Below are 10803 nucleotides of genomic sequence, written 5' to 3'. Positions count from 1 at the left end.
GTACACTACATTGGGGTGTGCACGTTAAAGATCCCACGATTGTCAAAAGGGTCTTTCCTGGCAAAATTGCATAGGCATAGATAACAAAATTGTCCACCAAAATACCCGTGTGACTTGGAATAATAGGCCGTAAAAAGTAGGATATGCGCCGAAATGGCTGCGATCTGCTGGTCGATGTGAATGCGTGATGTATTGTGTAAAAAATTCTATCTCACACGGCATAAATAGATCCCTGCGCCTCGAGTCAGAGTCTGGAGATACGCGCGCGATATAAGACTTGAATCATATAACTAAGAACACGAGAGACTAAAAACACGAACACGCTATATTCCAACATCGGACGACTACCATTCGTGAATAACTTGATGGTTGAAAATGCAGATCTGCTAATATGCACTGCCATTACTTGTTTAAGACATGCACGGATCATATCACAAACGTGTGCTACTCCCTATAACTGAAACGTTAAAGCACCCTCACAAAAACACACTAGTAATTAATATCACAGTGGGAAGTATCCTCTTGAGCTTATACTTTAAAACGCTATTTAGCTTTGGTTCCTCAATGTTTGTTTGATGTATGTTTGTTTTCAGGAGGGGGGGGAGGGAGAGAGAGAGAGAGAGAGAGAGAGAGAGAGAGAGAGAGAGAGAGAGAGAGAGAGAGAGAGAGAGAGAGAGAGAGAGAGAGAGAGAGAGAGAGAGAGAGAGAGAGAGCATGAGTAACCATTGAATGCCATTTTCAGGTGTCATTTTTTCTTACTTGTTAATGTTTTGATTTCAAGGGAAATTGTGTTTTGATTTCAAGGGAAATTGTTTTTGATGGTTACAAAATATAATGATTACACTTACAGGCGAATGACACAACGTGTCCTGTTCCCTGCCACACACAGTCTTCAGTTCTTTGTCACTCATAGTGTTGAATTTACTGTCACAAACACACTCACAGCCACAGTCACACACCCTCACTTGGCGAAAACAGACTTTCTTTCTTTATTTGGTGTTTAACGTCGTTTTCAACCACGAAGGTTATATCGCGACGGGGAAAGGGGGGGAGATGGGATAGAGCCACTTGTCAATTGTTTCTTGTTCACAAAAGCACTAATCAAAAATTTGCTCCAGGGGCTTGCAACGTAGTACAATATATTACCTTACTGGGAGAATGCAAGTTTCCAGTAAAAAGGACTTAACATTTCTTACATACTGCTTGACTAAAATCTTTACAAAAATTGACTATATTCTATACAAGAAACACTTAACAAGGGTAAAAGGAGAAACAGAATCCGTTAGTCGCCTCTTACCACATGCTGGGGAGCATCGGGTAAATTCTTTCTCGTCCCAACCAATATGGGACTCCCCCTAACCCGCGGGGGTAGCGAAAACAAACACAATTCTCAAGAATCAAGTAAGCAACATATATTTTGCAAACCATAATCTGTACTGAGGTTCAATGGGAACCACATTTTTAGAGCAAAAGTTTAAAACAACACAAGAAGACTTAAAAATGTTTTCCTACTGGACAGAGCAAATACACGTAACAATGCTGCGGGTCCATACAAAAGTCATGATCAATGGGAGTTATCCACAACCCAGACAATCTCATACAAAGGACAGCTGTCATGACATCTGTCAGTGCAGACGTCCACATATTTACACCAAAAAGAAACAAGGTAAACCAGAAAACAAGAAGAGCAAACGCTCGATCGAGTCACTTTCGCAGTTCTGAATATTATATGAGGCATCAGATGGACAGGAAGAAATTGCTATTCACAACACAATGAGTCACGTTCACATAAAATTTGAGCCCGGTCACTTTTATAGTTTCCGAGAAAAGCCCAACGTTAAGTTGTGTGTTGCCGAACAGAAAAGGCTAGTTATCTCCCTTGTTTTTCTGATAACGTTCGTAAAAGGCTACAGATGTAAATACTTTGATGTAAAGAATAATCCTACAAAGTTTCAATCACATCCGATGAACTTTGTCAAAGATATAAAATGTCTAATTTTTCCTTTGACGCTGACCTGTGACCTTGAAAAAGGTCAAAGGTCAACGAAACCATCGTTAAAGTGTAGAGGTCATTGGAGGTCACGACTAAACAAAATATGAGCCCGATCGCTTTGATAGTTTCCGAGAAAAGATATAAAATGTCTAATTTTTCCTTTGACGCTGACCTGTGACCTTGAAAAAGGTCAAAGGTCAACGAAACCATCGTTAAAGTGTAGAGGTCATTGGAGGTCACGACTAAACAAAATATGAGCCCGATCGCTTTGATAGTTTCCGAGAAAAGTCCAACGTTAAGGTGGTGTCTACGGACGGCCGGCCAGACGGCCGGCCGGACAGACTAACACTGACCGATTACATAGAGTCACTTTTTCTCAAGTGACTCAAAAATCATGAAACATAATCAAGTGATACTGTAATCCGAATCAATTTTCACTTCAAAATTTGTGTCATACCAAATGTTTAGAGCAAAAGTTTAAAACAACACAAGAGATTTGAAAAGGTTTTCCAACTGCATGGGTGGGAGCAAAAAATCTGTGCTTTACGAAAAAAAAAAGTGTATGACCGGGGGGCTTGTAACCACTTTGCTTGTCGACAAAAATATTTCTTTTAACTTCCCTCAAAGTATTAAACAATGGCGACTGCACGTGAGAGGGAACAATAAAGAGACCAAAAAGCAATGTACTCACGTTAAAATGACGAAAACGGAACAAATAACAGGGACGTTTCGACCTAAGGGTCTTCTTCAGGCACAAAAACACAAAAGTACACACACAAAAAAGAAGAAGAAAGACGATAGAACAAATAAAGAGGAGAACAACTGACAAAAGAACTGCACTGCACAAACCAAAGTGCAGTTTTCCCTCAAAGTGACAGGAAACTGCGGGAAATGGAATTAATATTACAGTAGGAAGTAACAGTTAAATTTAGTACATGTGCTTCATGTGTTCTTTTCATTTGCCACTTTATCTTTAATTTGGGTCCAGGATCTCCCTTCCAGTGTTTGGCTGCCTGCAATGCCCAACAAAATTTGTTTCTTTCCTGGAAGCTTTCCTCCCAAAATGGAAGCTTGAAAAAGCTTCCTCACGGCCTTCTCTTCTTCTCTCGAGAACTTGCTGTAGTTCCCTGAAACAGAAATTGACAGCTGTTCCTCAAAATGCCTTTGTTGTACATGCTAAAGACTACAAAAAATGAGCACCCAAAAAATCACACCTTCCATGGAGACAATAACGTACAAAATACAAAATAAAAAACAATACTGACAAAAATACATAATTCCCAGGCCTTCAAAGTGAGAGGAAAAGAAAAAAAAACAGAATGATACAGCTAACGGGCGGGGATATAGCTCAGTTGGTAGCGCGCTGGATTTGTATTCAGTTGGCCGCTGTCAGCGTGAGTTCGATCCCAGGTTCGGCGGAAATTTATTTCACAGAGTCAACTTTGTGTGCAGACTCTCTTCGGTGTCCGAACCTCCCCCCGTGTACACTACATTGGGTGTGCACGTTAAAGATCCCACGATTGACAAAAGGGTCTTTCCTGGCAAAATTGCTTAGGCACAGTTAATAATTGTCTACCTATACCCGTGTGACTTGGAATAATAGGCCGTGAAAGGTAAATATGCGCCGAAATGGCTGCAATCTACTGGCCGTATAAAATTTCATCTCACACGGCATCACTGCAGAGCGCCTAGAACTGTACCCACGGAATATGCGCGATATAAGACTCATTGATTGATTGAACAGAGCTAACCATATCTAAAACATAGCTAAACGACTCCCAACATGAAAAAATGGTTATTTTGAGTCCCCGGCCCCCTTCAGTGAATCTGGATCACATTTTGTAAAACCGCAACAAACATTATTGAGTTTTTGGAGCGCTGTGGCAACTTTAAAACTTTTAATTTGACCCCTACCTTGTTTTAATGACTGCCAGATTACCTAACGACTTCTGAATCACACACACATTGAAAGCATTGACAAGGTTTTTGATGATGATTAAATGTTATAATTAGCTCATTAATATAAATTTGGAAGCAAGCAAAGCTCGCTGTCCACTATTTCTTGCTGGAGGGCATAGAAAGGTAAAACAAGAAGGGCAAAGCCCATACGACTCACATGCTTTACACATTTTTCCTACCAAAATACATGTGACCTTGACCCAAGGTCAAGGTCATCCAAGGTCATGCAACACAAAGCTGTTAATTCAAGACATAGGAAGTACAATGGTGCTTATTGGCTCTTTCTACCATGAGATATGGTCACTTTTAGTGGTTCACTACCTTATTTTGGTCACATTTCATAAGGGTCAAAGTGACCTTGACCTTGATCATATGTGACCAAATGTGTCTCATGAAGAAAGCATAACATGTGCCCCACATAATTTTTAAGTTTGAAACAGTTATCTTCCATAGTTCAGGGTCAAGGTCACTTCAAAATATGTATACAATCCAACTTTGAAGAGCTCCTGTGACCTTGACCTTGAAGCAAGGTAAACCAAACTGGTATCAAAAGATGGGGCTTACTTTGCCCTATATATCATATATAGGTGAGGTATTCAATCTCAAAAACTTCAGAGAAAATGGGAAAAATGTGAAAAATAGCTGTTTTTTAGGCAACATTTATGGCCCCTGCGACCTTGACCTTGAAGCAAGGTCAAGATGCTATGTATGTTTTTTGGGGCCTTGTCATCATACACCATCTTGCCAAATTTGGTACTGATAGACTGAATAGTGTCCAAGAAATATCCAACGTTAAAGTTTTCCGGACGGACGGACGTCCGGACGACTCGGGTGAGTACATAGACTCACTTTTGCTTCGCATGTGAGTAAAAAAAAAACCACCATGTTGGTTGGATTTAAAAATTATTTTGTGGGGTGTGTATTAATACAAGGAAATGGAACGAATATGATAAAATAAAATAATCAACAAGAACAACCCAAAAATCAATGAGACCATGAATTGCATCAAAGACAGGTTAGAATTTGTGTAGTGTGACTCCTCTTTTATGGTGCATTACACTGAAGAGCACTGAAGAGCAACCGCCCTGATATTATACGTTATTTGCGTTTTTGACCAAAATATGACATTTTACACACATCTCGACAGTCATTGTTCACCTCGACTGCTAGCGCAGTCTCGGAGAACAATGACTGTCTTGATCTGTGTAAAATGTCATATTTTGGTCAAAAACGCAAATAACATTTATTTATCGATTGCATTCCTTTCAGGTACTGACTTTGTTGTTTTAACGATTGAACGAGCACACACACACTTGCAATCAAACACATAAGCTTCATATTTGGGCGTTTCAGGTTGGCCGAAACTTCAAAGGAACTACAAAACACACGTCATGTACTGACTTTGTTGTTGTTTTGACATTGAACAGCACACACACATGCAATCAAACACATGACGTGTGTTTTGTAGTTCCTTTGAAGTTTCGGTCAACCTGAAACGCCAAAATATGAAGTTTTGTATGCCTCTGACGTCACATGGCTCAAAGAAGGGAAATCCAATGTCCAATCGATACATAACCCTTTGTGGTGGACTGGGCATTAAGCAAACATACAAACAAAGAGACTGAAGAGCGCAAGTCTGCTGTATGTACACTGAGCACAAAAAGTTAAGTTCTGTGAAATTTGGAGAGCCTGCAGCTACCCAGCAAAAACACCATTAAAACCATTGATTTTTTGCTGTTTTTCAGTTTTGTGGTCGCTCTGTTTTACACACTAGATCAGCCTGACAGCGCGACAGATTTGAACGAAATTTGTATGAACCATTAGGTAAGACACCAAATAAACTTTCGAATGTAAAAAATGTAAAATATTCAGTTTAAGTCACTGTTTCAACGGTTGAAAGTGAATCAAGCCATCAAAAAACACAATTTTTGAGAGTAGATGTGGTCACGGACCAGTGACATCATACCCAGATATTGCTCAGATTCCAGAAACACATTTTTGAGCAGAAGAAAGACTGATTTTCAAATTCACGTATATTTCTGACCAAATAACTGCTGTTATCTGGGGTATACCATTGAAAAAAATATCCTTTACTTTTTTGTGCTCAGTGTATCAGTGCACGGCAATGAAAGTCACAAAGTTAAAAAGTGTGTGGAGTTGTACCTGCAATGTGTGGCCTCTCCGATGAGAGACCACATATCCCTTTTAAGGCACAGTAAGCCTCCCGCAAACCATCAAAGACACACAGTACAAACACCCTTTTGTTTGAACACTCACCGCTTGAGAATATCTGAGGTGCCTTACGTAAAGAGCCAGCAATTTTCAATGAATTTATTTTTGCATGGTTTATCTAACGCCATAGCCATCGTGGACCCTGGGGTGTGATCAACTTTCCTTTTTTTTCACAATCTAGTCGTCAGTTTGTGATTTCGATGCGACTCGCCTTATCTGCATTAGAACATTATTGTGTAACTCTGAATCTAAAATGCAACAACGACTGCGAGTCACACAAACTTAACGGTGGAGTTTGGCTTCAAAGAAGCAAGTTCAATGCAAAAAATGTGTCTGCTTCGGGAAACACTTCTTTGCGTGACATGCTTCCGGACTCCCTTTTTGTCCATTTTTCAAAACTTCGAGTTGTACTGATCTTTTTTTGATGAAAAACAAATCTTTTAGGATTAATGAATGCTTGTGTTACAAGTCGTCAATTTATTATTTAGATTTTAGTACTAGCGCCAAAAAGCGTCTGATTTTGGTACTAGACAATCCTGCAGGCCATGCAAAAATAAAATCTTAAAAAAATGCTAGCTCTTTACGGAGGGTACTTAGGATGTTCGCAAGCGGTGAGTGTTTAAATGAAAGGGTGTTTGTACTGTGCGTAAAAAACCTGGCAATGTCTGTTCAGAAACTGATAGTTTACGTAAACCAGAGTGTGCTGACGCTTTCTGTTGTCCATTTGTCTATTATCCCTACCAAAATTACCCGTCAACATGACAGGCCACCTTCAATTTAAGGACACTTCTGGCAAGTCATTGCAGGTACCCCTGTACTATCTTTTGCAATCAGTATATAAGAAAACTAGCTATTGTAGTCTAAAAATCAGTACTGGCACAATGGTGCACAAGTGCTTTCCATGACCACTTGTGATCTGGTTTAGCTCCTTGCAGGACACATACCAATTAATTCCGTCTCTGCCATGGTTTCGGATGATCAAGAGGGCCTGCGAGCGTTGGGGCTCCGGAAGAGCCTGGGCCGCAGCAACATCTGCCTCCTCGCTGTGGCTTTTTATGAGGTGCCGGTTGAGGTGTTGAGCAAAGTACTTTTCGCAGAAGATACAAAAGTATCGCTTGCCCTCTGTCTGGATTTTGACTCCTGAAACCCATGATACTTGAATAATGAAGTTGGAAACTACATCACAAAAGAAAGGAAAAAGAGGGGTTAGTTTAAAGGTCCTTATAATAATAACAAAATATATTATATATATATACAAGTGCCGACCTTCAACAGGGTCAGGACAGCATCCCCCCAACTATTAGAGAACAATTCCAAAATTCTTTCACAGTAACAAAAACTATGTTCCTTGTTTATAAAAAATAATGACACACCTTTTATTCGCAGTTATAGCAACAACAAAGAAAACTGCCTGAAATGGAAGAGGGGGAAGACCAAATTGAATCAAATCTTATTTTACAAGGTTTGTGGCATAAGCATTACAGAAATTCTTTCTTTTTCATACTACTCTAATCATATATACACACGGACATACAAATAGAACAGAGAGAGAAAGATAATGGTTTATATTACTAAGGCCACAGACCCATATACAAACCAATGGGGGTGAGAGAGAGAGAGAGAGAAAGAGAGAGAGAGAGAGAGAGAGAGAGAGAGAGAGAGAGAGAGAGAGAGAGAGAGAGATTGAGAGAGAGAGAAAGACAGAGAGAAAGAGACGGACAGTGAGAGAGAGAGAGAGAGAAAGATAGATGGGTTCTTTTTCCCAACTATTGGTTTTTTTGGGGGGTACTCCTTTTTTTATGTCAGGTCGATTTGGGGGGGTACCCTTGCTTGAGCATCGTCATGTGACCACTGTGAAAGAAATTTTTGATCAGGAAAAAAGTACCACAGAGTCAAGTGGGGTGCCTTTACTGGCCTAATAGGATTGAATGAAATGAAATGGGGATGAATGCCTTAAACATATTGCAGTAGAAGTTTAGGCAACTCTCATTCATCCCATAAACATTCTCAGTCACTGAAGACATGCGTGCATACCTTTGCTTGTATTTTCCTCCGGTGATGTCGGGCTTTTGGTACCTGCATACAGAATGAAAGTAAATTAAAACTTGTGCATGCTTAGTTTGAAATTGAACAGATCATGAACCAGGTACCAAAAATATATACCGGCACGGTTGGCCTAGTGGTAAGGTGTCCGCCCCGTGATTGGGAGGTCGTGGGTTCGAACCCCGGCCGGGTCATACCTAAGACTTTAAAATTGGCAATCTAGTGGCTGCTCCGCCTGGCGTCTGGCATTATGGGGTTAGTGCTAGGACTGGTTGGTCCGGTGTCAGAATAATGAGACTGAGTGAGACATGAAGCCTGTGCTGCGATTTCTGTCTTGTGTGTGGCGCACGTTATATGTCAAAGCAGCACCACCCTGATATGGCCCTTCGTGGTCGGCAAACAAACAAACAAACCAAAAAGATATAAACACCAAAACGCTTTTGTATGACGGCTTACTAGTGCCAGAACCTAAGGTTACCATTTTCACGTGAAAATTAGTAAATAACAGTGTTAATTACTTATTTTCAATTTTGCCTCGTTTTTGGTCACAGTAGTCGGACTTTAAGAGTCCGCACTGAGAGGCTACAACGTCCGTCAAACATCACTCTCACAATATTTCTGAAATATCTTTTAATAGAAGGCCTTATCGAGCAAGTTATCCGACGGGAAGATGCATGTCAGTTTTCTGCAATAGCACTTTCCTTAACGTTGTTTTGGGTAACTAAAAAAGAATAATCGAGCCCAAAAACTTTTGAATCGAAGCTGCTTTTAGCAGACGGACTTTTGATCAGCTGTGCTCACACACTTTCACATATATCTTTCAATATAATTCCTTATTCGACAAGTTGTCAGGCAGACAGCTGTGCCTCATATTCATTTACACTACAACACTCATACATCTGCTTTGTAGTGTATTACTATTAGTGAAAGACAATTGATCCAAAAATGTTCGAATCGAGAGAGGAAAAATGGCGTGTGGCCGCCGACCGTGTGCTAAAGGTCCGACCACTAGCAGACTGATCTGTTCGGTCTAGGCTAACACACTTTCACAAATGTCTTTCGATAGAATTCGTTATTCAACAAAGTTGTCGGACACACAGTTGTATGTCACTGTTATCTACACTGTAACACATGCGTTCAGCTCTTATTGTTAATTTGCATCGGATTAATAGTCTACCAGCCAGCCTTCTATGTCATGTATGAAACCTGGAAATGACCCTGTTCCTGTAAATTTTTATGACGGAAATGTAATCTATAGGGTACGAAGAGTCAAATTAGCTTGGTGCCTAAAGTTGCACTTTGGGAAATTCTCAGAATCCAAGATGGCCGCCCAACGGTCATCTTGAAGATGGTCAATATGTAACTTTGATCCAGATGGGCTAAAGAGTCGTGTAATACCTCAATATAGGGTTTTTTTGATGTCGGCGAGTTCATTTCTGAGGTTGGTTTGTCAATCCTGTCAACAGAATCCAAGATGGCCGCCAAGATGGCCGTCGTCAAAATATCTAAAAACACATTTCTCACCATATCTGGGTTTCTAAAGCAGCTAGATTCATGATCTTAGTGCTGACCATGTTTTCAAAGGCTGGGAAGCCGTTCTGATATCACCCAGATGCAAGATGGCTGCCAAGATGGCAGGTAAACGTCATTCACGCTCAAATCAATGTCACACAAAAATAAGGAAAAACGCCATATTGTTGTCTTTTGTCTGAAAGAACATGTTAGCATCCAGTTAAAGAGGCAACTTTCAGAAAAGCCGATGGGTCTCGATGGTGGGGATGGACAGAAGGAGAGCAAGCCACAAAGAGGAGGAAGGTGAAAGAAGGCGAGCGATCGACGCAGCAGACCGCGAAGACAGAGGATTGCAGAGGAACTGCAGAAGTACTCGCACCCTCTCATTGTTGAGTCCACTGCAGACCTGTTTACCCCCATAAGTGTTTTGGAGTAATGCTCAGCCCCAAAAATAGTAATCCTGGCACAAAAATAGTAATCATCCAGCATTCGTCGCTAATTACAACGCACATGACAACTGTGTCTGCGAAACGCAATCATGCACATATATCCATCATTCACAAACAAAACACATCAGTCAGTTTTTGTAGTCATCATAATAAAAAAGAAGATCCCATCAAAAGCACATGCATCACTGATTCTTTTTCTTTTGCTCGTAGTAGGCCTTTTCAGTGTGTCAAGCGCTTCTCTACTGTACTTGCGCTTGCCGAATGAGTGAGGGCGAGACTTCACCACTAGAATAAGGCTCTCCAGCGTCTCATCAGACAGACATGATCTCTGGTCAGTCCTGTGCTTTTTCACCCCATTTTGCCATTGAAAAAAACAATGCCAAACATGTGAATTGATAAAAAAAAAAAAAGATAAAAAAAAATTAATATTTTTTTTATTTATGAAAATTGTAGTCTTGACACGGATAGCGGAATGGCGTATTTTTTGCAGAAAATCGTAATAAATTACGCCAAAATCGTAAGGGTAAACAGGTCTGCCACTGACCTGTACAACATCGTCAACGGGCAGATCGCGCCAGCAAAAGTAGGCCTAAATGTCCAAGATGCACTCAAGAT

General features: G+C 40.5%; 1 long non-coding RNA gene across 1 annotated transcript; it reads right to left on the bottom strand.

The window, feature by feature from the left end:
* Positions 1 to 1397: 1397 nt before the first annotated feature.
* On the bottom strand, positions 1398 to 8913 carry LOC138957669 (uncharacterized). Its single transcript, XR_011453119.1, has 3 exons — positions 8219 to 8913; positions 7129 to 7324; positions 1398 to 3120 (listed from the first exon to the last, which is right to left on the bottom strand). It is a non-coding gene; the product is annotated as an uncharacterized lncRNA (long non-coding RNA).
* Between the last annotated feature and the right edge of the window lie 1890 nt (positions 8914 to 10803).

This window comes from Littorina saxatilis, unplaced genomic scaffold, assembly GCF_037325665.1.
Source record: "Littorina saxatilis isolate snail1 unplaced genomic scaffold, US_GU_Lsax_2.0 scaffold_1640, whole genome shotgun sequence".
In the NCBI taxonomy this organism is placed as follows: Eukaryota; Metazoa; Mollusca; class Gastropoda; order Littorinimorpha; family Littorinidae; genus Littorina; species Littorina saxatilis.
Note: the sequence above shows the minus strand (reverse complement) of the source record. Positions and strands in the feature narration are given on the sequence as shown.